Below are 12,710 nucleotides of genomic sequence, written 5' to 3'. Positions count from 1 at the left end.
TCCGGAAAGATGAAATCAGCTTAAAGCTACACACTTACTGACCTCATTAGGAGATGTCAATGTATGGTTAGAATTCAGAATCAATACGGATTTCTGGAATAGAACATTTTAATTCTGGTCTCACTTGTCAATGTGACCTTGTCTGTGCTTGTGCTTTGCAGGAGATGGAATTAAGATTCAGTTTGCATTATGGGACCATTTTATAAGAATGTGAGCAATGTGTGTGTGCTTCCCATATGGACAAATTAAGTGTCTAATCTCGTTTGCTGGTCTAGTTTAGAAAAATGTTAGGTGGGGTATGATAAACTTGCCATAGGTAAAGCCTTCTTGTACATTTCTGGCCGTAATTTTTTAGACGGATTTTGTTATGAGCACCAACTTAGCAAATACAGTTGCTGTGCACAGTGCTCTACAGACAGATTTGGTTTTCTGTAGAGCACTGTGTGTTATCCATTGCTCCCAATTAGGGTTGTCCCGATACCGATACCAGTATCGGTATCGGGACCGATACCGAGTATTTGCGGGAGTACTTGTACTCCCGCAAATACCCCCGATACCTAAATAGAATACTTGCCCCAAGCACCCGCCGCCGCCGAATGCCGCCGCCGACCCGTTGCATACCACAACAATGCCGCCGCCGCATGGGTTAAACAGCATGCGGGGAATATCACAGCTTTCATTTGAATAGCTGTAGTATTTCCCGCCGCGCCGCGTATAGACACTCCCCCTTGCTCGGGATCTGTCCAATCCCGAGCAAGGGAGAGTGTCTATACGCGGCGCAGCGGGGAATACTACAGCTATTCAAATGAAAGCTGTGATATTCCCCACACGCTGTTTAACCCATGCAGCGGCGGCGGCATCTAGGTATGGGGGGACATGGCTGGATATAGGGGGGACATGGCTGCATATAGGGGGGGCATGGCTGCATATGGGGGAGACATGGCTGCATATGTGGGGGGACATGGATGCATATGTGGGGGGACATGGATGCATATGTGGGGGGACATGACTGCATATGTGGGGGGACATGGCTGCATATATGGGGGACATTGCTGCATATGTGGGGGGACATGGCTGCATATGTGGGAGGACATGGCTGCATATGTGGGGGGACATGGCTGCATATGTGGGGGGACATGGCTGCATTTGTGGGGGGACATGGCTGCATTTGGGGACACATTTAAAAAAAAGTATCGGTATTCGGTATCGGCGAGTACTTGAAAAAAAGTATCGGTACTTGTACTCGGTCCTAAAAAAGTGGTATCGGGACAACCCTACTCCCAATACCAACCTAAAGACAATAGCTACAAAAGTCTCACAAATAGTCCAAAAAGTGAGTACACCCCTCACATTTTTGTAAATATTTTATTATACATTTTCATGTGACAACAATGAAGAAATTATACTTTGCTACAATGTAAAGTAGTGAGTGTGCAGCTTACATATCCCCTCAAAATACCTCAACACACAGCCATTAATGTCTTAACCGCTGGCAACAAAAGCGAGTATACCACTAAGTGAAAATGTCCAAATTGGGCCCAAAGTGCCAATATTTTGTGTGGCCACCATTATTTTCCAGCACTGTAGTCCTCTTCCACTCCTCCATGATGACATCATGGAGCTGGTGGATGTTAGAGACCTTGTGCTCCTCCACCTTCCATTTAATGATGCCCCACGGATGCTCAAGAGGGTTTAGGTCTGGAGACATGCTTGGCTAGTCCATCACCTTTACCCTCAGCTTTTTTAGCATCTTGGAGGTGTGTTTGGGGTCGTTATCATTTTGGAATACTGCCCTGCGGCCCAGTCTCCGAAGGGTGGGGATCCATGCTCTGCTTCAGTATGTCACAGTACATGTTGGCCTTCATGGTTCCCTCAATAAACTGTAGCTCCCCAGTGCTGGAAGCACTCATGCAGCCCATGACACTCCCACCACCATGCTTGACTTTGTACTCCTTACCTGGTTTCCACCCCACACACTTGTGATCTGATCTGAACCAAAGAAGTTTATCTTGGTCTTATCAGACCACAGGGCATGGATCCAGTAATCCATGTCCTTAGTCTGCTTGTCTTCAGCAAACTGTTTGCAGGCTTTAGAAGAGGCTTCCCTTTTGGGACGACAGCCATGCAAATCAATTTGATGCAGTGTGCGGTGTATGGTCTGAGTACTGACAGGCTGATCCCCCACCCTTCAACCTCTGCAGCAATGCTCATATGTCTATTTTGTCAAAGACAACCTCTGGAAATTATGTTGAGCATGTGCTCTCAGCTTCTTTGGTCGACCATGGCAAGGCCTGTTCTGAGTGGAACCTGTCCTGTTAAACTGCTGTATGGTTTGGGACAACATGCTGCAGCTCAGTTTCAGGGTCATGGAAATCTTCTTATAGCCTAGGCCATCTTTATGTAGAGCAACGGTTCTTTTTTTCAGATCCTCAGAGAGTTCTTTGCCATGAGGTGCCATGTTGAACTTCCAGTGACCAGTATACGAGAGTGATAACACCAAATGTAACACACCTGCTCCTCATTCACACCTGAGACCTTGTAACACTAACAAGTCACATGACACCGGGGAGGAAAAATGGCTAATTGGGCCCAAATTAGACATTTTCACTTTGGGGTGTGCTCACTTTTGTTGCCAGCGGTTTAGACATTAATGACTGTGTGTTGAGTTATTTTGAGGGGCTAGCAAGTTCACTGTTATGCAAGCTGTACACTCACTACTATAAAATTGTAGCAAAGTGTGAATTCTTCAGTGTTGTCACAGCAAAAGATTTAATAAAAATTTTACAAAAATGTGAGCTGTGTACTCACTTTTGTGAGCTACTATATATTAAGCAATCACAGGAAATTACTAAATTTTAAGCAAAATTAACCTTTGCCACCTAGAACTCAGAACCAACTTTTCAAGGTTGGGTAGATCGTGTCGTGGCACAGGACAGGAAAAGTCAACAACCAAAAGGCTGGAATGATATGGTGTAATAAAACGTTGGTAACAGTTAATTGTCTTAAATTAAAAATCACAATGGAATTATTTTTAGTTCACTTTGTCTTATTTCAAGGGTGAACAACCACACTGAAGTAAGACAAGAGTTCTATTCTAACCAGTAAGATCAGATTGAATAGTGCCATAAAAATGATAATAACTAAGCAACAATTAATTTAAGAGTTTATATACAAACAATCCTAGATCTATTTGTTTTCTAATGCAGTGATCGATTATATTTCCCATTGAAGCTCCAAAATACATTTGAAAATTTAATTTACATGGGAATCATTTATTTAGCTAATGCTTTTCTTATTGAATATTATTCCACTGTACATGCGGAGATGCGTATATCATTACTTGTACACAATAATATTTTTCTTTTGACAGCTTTGTTCCTTCATAATCATTGCACATAAATGACATATATTCATAATGAAAGTTAAGCATTTTATGCAAATGAAGGATTTACGCAATAATTAGTGAGATTACAGCTGCCTTCTACTACATAGCTGGCAGCTGGGAGTAAAAGGGTAAAAACACTGCTGCCACCATAATAGTTATGCTGGTGGCTGCAAAACTTGAAAAGAACTTTCAAAAACATGATGAGCCATACATAGGGAATATGATGAAGGCCTGGCATAAAGAACATATGAAAGACAATCAAGAGAACATCTTCTAAGGAAAAACTAGAAGAAGGGTCAAGTAATGTATATATTTAACTACTTATGATAGCTGTTAAAATATATCAAGTCCGAGAGGCAATTGTACATGAAGACATCCCACTATTGATAAATGGTTGTTTGGCATAAATATGTGCTTTGCCATGACAAATAAGTAATTTTATTACTCGTATAACTTCATTTGTAACATACTGTGAATTCAGTACCCATAGCATTCCAAACTACATACAGGAATATGTTTTTTTAAATAGTATTAACCATAAATTCATTAATTGAAAAGGATGTCTACAAAACAGTCTGTAAAAGTACAGTAAAACTTTCCAAGTAACACCTACTGGTAGATTCTTCGATATCAAACACTTCCTAATGTTATTACTTCCCTGCATCCTCCTACTGTAGGCTGTAGTTTCATCTGCTGGAAACACACCTGGGAGGGCAAAGTACTGGAAATTGTAACAGTGGATGTAGTTTATGTCTATTCAACAGCTGCCCTCAAAAAAAAAAAAAAGTCTAGTGCCAGATTTTCTTTTTCATTAAGCTCAAGGCATTTCCATTTATATATATATAAATAAAAAAATTCAATTACAGTTTTAAAACTTTGGAATGCACGTACTTAGTGAAAGCCTACTTAATAAAGGGCACTTATTTTTAAAAGCAAATTTAAAAGTGCATATAATTAATCAGCATTCACTCTCCCAAAACCAGTACAAAGTGGATTCTGTTTGGCTGCTATGGGTTGGTGCGGTGAAAAAATATGTTTATTTTTAAATAAGAATTCTACAATGGGGAAACCTGCAGTAACATAACATATATTTCCAGATGTTTTTTTTTATATATTTTATTCTTAGCTTACACCTAGAGATTACATTAATTAACAATTCTTGAAAATTCTTGATTTTTTTGGGCATTGTTTGTTAAGTTTGAAAGTTTTACAGCATAGTATGTAATAATTGTGAAAAACATATTCTAAAACCCTAAAATTAGTGTAATAAAATATAAGCAGCACTGTAAACAATGTAAGATGAAATATCAGTTTTCACAGGTATTCAAAAATAATGCTAATGTCCATAAACATCACCATGTGACAAAAGTGAATATGTGCACAAATTTCAAAAAATATATATAAATGTGTTTAAATATTTATTAAAATATAAGTCCATAAAACACATCAAGTAGGTTTGTCAAAAAATAATGATAATAGATTCCAATCTTCCACCGCACCCAGTGTCAGTGAATCCTCTCCCGTCAGATGCAAATCTCACCAACTCAAATTGCCTTACACTCTCGTGTTCGGCATGTAAACGTGTACAAAAAGACCTCACTGGTAGGTATAGCAGGTAATTCCAGTTCCAACCAATTCACTGCCAGAAAGCTCTGCATGTAAATAGTGCTCAAAATAGCGTGATACTGTAAAATCAGTTTAATAACACACTTGAATCTTCAAATATAGCACTCACATGAATCTCAAAAAATAGAGCAATCCACTGCACAGCAAACACTCGTTTAGAGATGAACCCGAAAACCGAGTATATTGGTCACAGCAGACCCAAGGTGTCAACTGATCGCTCACCACCTCCCCGCTGTTCCTTCCTGGATCTCTGCTTCCTTGATCGGCCTTGATACATCACACATTTACTTCAGATGGTTGCCGCACAGCCATGCCCCGACATGTTTCATCATAAAAGACTTAGTCATGGGATTGATGGCCATGGGTCTGCTGTGACCAATATACTCGGTTTTCGGTTCATCTCTGAACTAGTGTTTGCTGTGCTGAACACGAGAGTGTAAGGTAATTTGAGTTGGTGAGTTTTGCATCTAACGGGAGAGGATTCATTGACACCGGGTGTGGTGGAAGATTGGAAGCTATTATCATTATTTTTTGACAAACCTACTTGATGTGTTTTATGGACTTATATTTTAATTAATATTTAAACACATTTATATATATTTTTTGAAATTTGTGCACATATTCACTTTTGTCACATGGTGATGTTTATGGACATTAGCATTATTTTTGAATACCTGTGAAAACAGATATTTCATCTTACATTGTTTACAGCGCTGCTTATATTTTATTACACAAATTTTAGGGTTTTAGAATATGTTTTTCACAGTTTGATTTTTTAAAAGTAGCTGCTTGACTCTTTTGTCAATTTGATTATCACTATTTGTTCATAAGCGCAGTGGTGGGAACACAGAAAGGGCGGATTTATATTTGTTACCATTATTTACATAGTATGTAATAAGCTATAGGTTATATTACATATGCAGCATCATCTTCTTTTTAATTATTAAGCTACATTTCTATACTTTTAACATTTTAACCTATGAATTACCTGACTTTCTTATTCAAATCTACTGAGATGAATGCTAAAGATTTGTTAACACAGAAGAATTATTAGGTTAACTCATTATTCACGGTTTTGTGTATCCCTTGAAACATTACTTTAAATAGTGCTTTTGTAAATCCACTAAGAATTTGATAGTTCAATAACTTTTTTTGTTTCTGGTAATGACTTGAGACACAATGCTTAGTCTAGTTGATAATTCCAAACAGTTCAAACCCCTAGTTAATATATGTGCAATACGAACAAGGATTTATTCTGTTAAAAACATATAAAAATAAAACCTGAGCCAGAATTTAAAGTGGAGGTTCACCCTAAAAACAAGTATATACCATTCAATCCAGCATACTGCTGACATGTACAGTATGCTGTTTTTTTATTTTTTTTTCGGTTTACATACCGTAGTATAGGTATTTTCCCACCGACTTCCGGGTAGTGAATCCCGCGGGAGTGGGCGTTCCTATTCAGAGACTAAGTGATTGACGTATGACAAAAGCTTCACCCCCGGCGCATAATGTGCGTCACCAGTTTCCGAAAGAAGCCGAGTCGGCTCTAATAGGCGCTATACGGTGCCTGCGCACCGACGTTCGGCTTTTTTCGGAAACTGGTGACGCGCCTTTTGCACCGGGGTGAAACTTTTGTCATACCTCAATCACTTAGTCTCTGAATAGGAATGCCCACTCCCGGGGGTTTCACTACCCAGAAGCCGGGGGGGAAAATACCTATACTACGGTATGTAAACCGGAAAAAAAAAAACAGCATACTGTACATGTCGGCAGTATGCTGGATTGAATGGTATATACTTGCATCTTGTTTTTAGGGTGAACCTCCGCTTTAACATTGTCTGTCCAGTACAGCACAAGTTTGCAGACATTACTTTGAAAGAACATATTCCATTTAAAATCAGATACTTGTGGTCACACAGCCAAAAGCTTTTATCAAAAATGGTAAACTGATCTACAATTGATTTCTCTTTTCCTTGGCACATTTAATTGTTTGCTCTTCTTGAAAAAAAGGCTGACTGATTTGTGTAATTGTATCCACAGCAAAACAAAGCTTTATGATTAGTGAAGGGCCATTTTACAGTTTTGTACTGTAGTGATTCTTCTGCATACTATTGTGTCAATGTTTGTAGAACATCTACAAAGATCTACTAACCAATATAAGTTACAAACGTTTTGGTAAATCTAAAGAAGGTTGTACAATCAGTCTGTCACATGAATAGCCAGCTGAACAAAAGGTTAACAGTTCTTACTTTCAGCTGGTAGGCCCACCAAAGGACAGTGTAATTTACAATGCTTCTGGTACCAAAATTGCAGTTTTGTGTAGTACAGGTATTTCTAAACTGATAGTATATGTTGCATATATCTCTCTAGTAGCTGGAGAGTACCATCACCTAGTGATCTTGAATTGTGCTTGATGGATAAATAAACTGTATCTACTGTCTAGTTCTAGTCTCATGAAATATAATTTTTCTCTTTTCCAAGCATTTTAGAAAACTCTCCCACCTCCACTATGTTGGCAGCATCAGAGGGTAAAAAGAAGGCAGAAAAATATGGAAGGTGTTATACACACCCACAGCTTCTTACCCACATTCTCTAGTTTACTATATAAATAAAATGTCAGCTAGAGTAGTTTCTGGCAGGGTGGGAGAAATATGTAAGTTGTTGCTGCATTTGGATTTCCTTTTCCAAAGATGTATGTCTTAATTGGAGCTGGTCACATGATCTCTTTCTAACCCAAATTTTAAAGTTATTTATATCTACGTTTTAAAAAATAGTGGTATGGATTTAATATCAAGCATGCTAGTTTCTGTTAAACATATGCTTAATATATTTCATGTCAATTAGTTTTATCTTTAGAATACAAAAATAAATATTGGAAGATTTTGTGGAAAGCGAAATCTGTTAATCCTTAAAGCCCACGCTCAGGTCTTCTGGTTTAAAGCGGTAGTAAACTCCACTTTATCCCTTTAACCTACAGGTAAGCTTAACATATAGACCGGATTTCTTTATTTTTTCTTTTTTTTTAAGTGTACCGCTTTAACTGATTATTTTTAAGACTAAAAAACATACAGTTTTTAAGAAAAGTTTTTAAATTAGGTAAATATAATATAATATAATATATATAAATGTTTCATATTTACCATTTTCTGCCAGCAGATGAAGCTAATTCAGTGTTTCTCCAAAAAGATGTAAAAAAATTTGTGTTGCTAGACGCCAGGTGAAAGGTGATCCTACCAACCAGTGTGGTGGCTGCAATGAAGGCCAGTGGAGGATTGGCCTGTCACCCTGGACTCAAGGCTAATGTAAAATGATCACTATGAGACCTGGGGCTTTTTGGGGGCCCACTCGGGGCTTTAGCTCTGAACATCCCCCCCCAATGCTTCCCACGGCACACCTGACATTCTGTGCTGCAGAACAAAGTTTGAGAAACACTGAGCTAATGGCTTCTTTTAACATATTTAACAGGCCAAGCTTAACTGCTTAGTTAAAAACAGCCTCTTATTTAAAGAGATGCATAGTTAGAGGTATGACTCTTTGCTGATGACAGTCTATGCTCTTTTTTTTTATAAATCACATAATATTTGTATTGGATCCACATTGATCTAAACGTTTATTTGTAAAAATATATATATAAAAAAAGATTAAAAAAAACAACAACTCACTGCTTGCGTGTTTATTAGATGCCTATGTTTCCTACCATGAGCTATGGTTCCTATTCTGAAAGTGTTGTATTATTGCCTCTTCAAATTCATAGTCAAACTTCTCTTTTTGCTCAATTATGTGTGCCAAAAAATGTATTCTTGTTAGTTTGCTAAGCAGATGCAAGATTATTATCCAATTCAACTTTGGCAAACTGGAAATCTGAAAGGTTCTTATGAGAAAAAACACTGATACACAAACAACACCGGGCAACACAGATATTAGATGATGAGTTTTTCAGTCTATGATTTACAGTACAAATTGCAATGGCCATGTGGTATAAAAATAAAACATAATTAGTATTATATTGAATAGCACTCTTAGATGGATATCTCTTTGCTTAAAACACACGCTCCTTTTTAATTATTAAATCTTGGAGGAAATAGGGAGAGATAAGCTATTTGCGCGTATTTCTTCCAGTATAATGGGAAATAATTACCTGCTCACACTGGATTAGTTATAATGATTTGTTTGAGGTACAGCTGGGGCTGTTCTGTCTGTGATATCCAGATAATTGGCTTTCCATGTAGATTTGCCTTGAAATGTTGCTTATATGGGTCATACAAGTACCTTATTCACACTTCACAAAGCCAACAAGAATTTTTCCTCCTGATGTTTTTCCATATTTAGGATTTAACCTTATATACAGAATTTAAAAGGTTACATGTAGAAAAAGTCAGATCTCCATAAGAAAATTATGCTAACAGTATGTTATGAGATCTTTAGTCCTGAATCTGAATCTAATTTCCTGCCTGGACTCCTCATCAAGAGTCATGCAACAATTAATGTGTGATATTCTTATCAATGTTTACAAAAATGGCACTGTATTGAAACATTAAAAGCTAGCCTTATGATCTGCCTAAAAGGTAACTCCTAACCTACATTTTTCTTCAAAAGGTATTTTTAAAACATTTAAGGTATCATTTTTTATTTTGCTCTGGTATAAAATATGAAAAAGTGTATTTACTTGAACATTTTATCTCATGCTACAGAATATATTTTAAAATCAATATAAATCAAATAAGAACCAAGAAGGCAAATTAGCTATATTTACAACAAAGCACTTGCACTTCTTACTGTAGAACTTAGCATACATTAGATGAAGTTATGAGTGTGAGGAAGTTATGAGTGTGAGGAGAGACGTTTTTATACACACCCCTGACTTCTTGATCTGAAGCTCAGCCAATGCCTGCCAAACTTCAGTTTCACATATTCTGAACCTTGTCTTACATATTTGTGAATTGTGGCAGGCACAGATGTCAAAGGATTTAGATTATACCATCTTAATAGATAAAAACCACAGGCAATGAAGTAAGGACTACCCTGTGACAAAATCGAATATCAGCCCTTCTCACCAACTCATGACAAAGGACTGGCCAATCTCACAACGTGCTGTCACTTACGTAACAATGCTTCTCTCAGCTGCACCCTGCACAAAGATTTCCCAGCTTGCGGGGCTCAATCTAGGTGCCAGCAGCCTGAGGATGATTGTCACTGGGCTAAGCTAATTAAGCAATTAACCCTTTAAGCTACCACCACCACCACCACCTTTTGACTGGGAAGCAGAAAACTCATAATCATAGCAATACCAAGTATGATTTTAGAATAAACATGTGTAAATCACACTGTCACCGCAGACAGGTAAGTTCAGAGATTTGTACTATACAGTAGTGCTCTTCAAGAGACAGAGATTATTTTTAGTTTGTCTTCCCTGATGTTGTAAAGCGCTGCGCAAACTGTTGGCGCTATATAAATCCTGTATAATAATAATAATAGTTCATATTAAAAGCATTAAAGACAATGTTATCACTTTTCAAAATAGGGTTTAATAATGAAAAGATCAAAAATTATGCAAATAAAATATTTACAGAAAAAGGGCGTTACTAAGAAATTAAGAGACGATATAACAAAAAAAATAGAAAAGGGTTAAAAATGAAGAATACTTGTTATTGGTTCTCATAACTTGACAGATGTTCCTTTTTTGATGATACATGTGAACTGTCCAAATGTGGATGCAGTTCACTTTTCTTCAAATCAAAAGGGAGTATTGACAGAGACCATCTGACCAATCATCTGGTTTAAGGGGTGGTTGCTGGGATGTCACCACATTTATGACGTGTGTAAAAAATATATTTGTAGAAATTGTTATAACATATATAAACTAATACATGGTAAAACACATAATACAGACAAAAATTGATAAAACCCAACATGTACATGAAAAAACTGTTATTAAAAGATCAACTGAGAACCAAAGCTCAGAAGTTGTCAAAACAACTGACTACCAACGCGTTTCAAAAAACACACATGGTTTATATCTTCTTCAGGGACTAAACAGGGCTTAGTATTTTCAAAGCTGGAAGTTGGATCTACGGTAATAAGTGTCATCAAAACAATATACATGACAGTGATATACATATATAGCAGTTATGAAAAAAATCCATAACTAGCAATGGGTTATACTAAAATTATACTGACCCTTGCTATAAGCGTTTCACCAAACAATGTGCGATAATTCAATTAGAGATAGAAAATGAGAGGAGGAGGTCCATCCTCTAGGCGCATACTCAAAGTGCCATGCAATGAGGAGGTCCCCCAGTGCTGGTATGTAAAAATCTTTAGATCATTGGAAATGTCTAAATGGATATAATGAACATGAATGGACTCATCAGTTGACCCACTATCAATAGTTAGTGTAGGGTATTGGCACAGGAAAGTGACAGACAAGTGTTCTCTATAAGGCCTAAACTTACACTTTCAGAAGTCTGATAGCGATTGATTGAAAAAGGTTAATTGAAAAAGATCAGTGAAAAAATCTGCCTTGTATGGCTTGATCAATACTAATCTTGACTATTGATATAGCAAGATAAAGAAGAGGTATGGGTATATCCTCAACTAAGGGATCTGTACCGATCTGTAAATCAAAGAAAAAGCAAAAAGGTCCTATTTAAAACGATGCTGCTTGATGTCAGCTACTAAGCCAAACAAAGTAAAATAAAATAAAATAAAATAAAACTATCTCGTCCAGCGGGCAAAGAAAGAGAAAACAATTTTGGCCCTAGGCCCCACACCCCAAAACAGTGTGCTGACATGTCACGGTTGGGTGAGCTGAGGGGTTAAGCACTCCAGATTATGAACCAGTTCAGAGCTTACACACTCATAAACTGTCTAACTTTTCAACTTCCTCTGCCATGTCTGCCTCAGCCACTGTGAAGTAAGAGCAAACCGTGGCCAACAGCACTGCAGGAAGCAAAGTACCTGGAACAACACCAGGAGGAGGACGAGCAAGTCCGGATGCCAACATGTACAGTATTAACCAAGAAAAAGCTTCACGATTTGGTCAGAGAAGTTGATCCAAATGAACAGTTAGATGAGAATATAGAGGAGATGCTGCTGCAGATAGCGGATGATTTCATTGAGAACGTGGTCTCTGCAGCTTGCCAGCTAGCCCAACATCGTAGATCAAACACATTGGAAGTTAAAGATGTTCAGCTTCATCTAGAACGATGATGGAACATGTGGATCCCAGGGTTTGGATCAGAAGAGATTAGGCCCTATAAGAAGGCATGCACAACTGAGTGTTAAACTGTTGTTTTCATTTTGTGTATATAAAAGAAAGTGGTTTGATTAAAGATTGTTGTTGTAATTAAAATAAATAAATAAAAATAACTGTCTCCAATGCAGACGAACAAAAGCTGGTGTGGAGATCAAGTATTCACATGGTGTTATCTTGGCTCCTGTTAGGGCTCAGCATGGCTTCAATCGTTAGTCAACAAACAGAGACTGATCGGTGGAGCCGCCGAGCCCTAAATACCCCACACATTAAGGGCTCATTGAGAGCACCTGGTTTGGCATGTCAGCTAAGTGCTGACTGGCTAATCACTGGCCAGGTGGCATCATCGCCGGCAGCACAGCCAGGCAGCGCTGTCGTTGGCAAGTGACATCACTGAGGCGCACACATTGACCCCTCGCATGATGCGTCAATATCAGCACGTCG

At 37.9% G+C, this 12,710-nt stretch overlaps 1 pseudogene; it reads left to right on the top strand.

Annotated features, from left to right (window-relative positions):
• The first annotated feature begins 5,331 nt into the window (after positions 1–5,331).
• Positions 5,332–12,332, top strand: LOC120935727 (annotated as a pseudogene).
• The last annotated feature ends 378 nt before the right edge of the window (positions 12,333–12,710 follow it).

Source organism: Rana temporaria, chromosome 4, assembly GCF_905171775.1.
Source record: "Rana temporaria chromosome 4, aRanTem1.1, whole genome shotgun sequence".
NCBI lineage: Eukaryota > Metazoa > Chordata > Amphibia > Anura > Ranidae > Rana > Rana temporaria.
This window is presented reverse-complemented; position numbering and strand designations above follow the sequence as displayed.